Below are 1087 nucleotides of genomic sequence, written 5' to 3'. Positions count from 1 at the left end.
GATGTGGACTCTACAAGTTCCCTCTCTCCACTGTATGACATTTCATCTAAAGTCCCTCCCCCGAGTCCTGAGCGTCTCTCACCTCCCTGGTTTCTGGTACATTGTAGAGCGTTTTTCCACCTCCTACCTCCCGAGATTGCCTGTTTCCATTTTTTTTCTGCTGGGCTTCAGGGCTTCAGTCCTGTCCCTCCAATACCTGGTCATGTTCTCCTTTTCCCATCCCTGTCCTCTTTTCCACCCAGGTGTCTCCCTGCTATGCACCGCCCCCCTCCCGTGATTGCTTTCTTCTCCCTCCCAAGTGAGATTAAGGCATCCTCACTTCGGCCTTTTGGCTTGTTAAGCTTCTTGAGTTTTGTGGATTGTGTTCTGGGTATTCTCTACTTTTTTTGGCTAATATCCACTTATTAGTACATACCATGAATGTCCCTTGGGGTCTGAGTAGCCTCACTCAGGATGACATTTTCCCTAGTGACGAACTATAGAAATGATCCCTGAAAGTATAGTCTTGACATTTTCCAATTCCTTCCAATTACCTGCAAAGCTAATGATGTCATCTTTCTTAGTAGCTGAGTAATATTCCATTGTGTAAATGAACCCTGTAATGTATCCTTCCATCGTGGGACCTCTGGGTTGTTTCCAGCTTTTGGCTATCACAGATAAGGTCACTATGAACATAGTATCACATGTGCCCTTCTGGAATAGTGGGGCATCTTTGGGTATATGTCAAAGAATGATATTGCTGGCTCTTTAGGTAGATCTATTTCCAATTTTCTGATGAACCTCCAGATTGATTTCCTGAGTGGTTGTACCAGTTTGCAAAACCACCAGCAATGGAAGAGTCTTTTAAATACTGATGGTGTTTGGTTTTACCTGAGGTTTTTGGGATATAGTCTCTGAATCTTGGTCAGCCAAGCAGTGTCTGGAATGGGATTCTTCTCATAGAATAGACCTTAAGTCAAATCAAACATTGGTTTGCTACTCCCACAAGTTTTGGGTCACCATCATCCTAGAATATCTTGCAAGCAGGACAGATTGTAAGTTAAAAGTTTTGTGACTGTGTTGGTGTTTAACTCTTGGTAGCCTACTG

At 43.5% G+C, this 1087-nt stretch overlaps 1 pseudogene; it reads right to left on the bottom strand.

The window, feature by feature from the left end:
• Positions 1-424: 424 nt before the first annotated feature.
• LOC120093493 (small nucleolar RNA U3) lies at positions 425-507 on the bottom strand (annotated as a pseudogene).
• Between the last annotated feature and the right edge of the window lie 580 nt (positions 508-1087).

This window comes from Rattus norvegicus, chromosome 6, assembly GCF_036323735.1.
Source record: "Rattus norvegicus strain BN/NHsdMcwi chromosome 6, GRCr8, whole genome shotgun sequence".
NCBI lineage: Eukaryota > Metazoa > Chordata > Mammalia > Rodentia > Muridae > Rattus > Rattus norvegicus.
The sequence above is the reverse complement of the archived record's forward strand: the minus strand, read 5'-3'. Positions and strand labels throughout refer to the sequence as shown.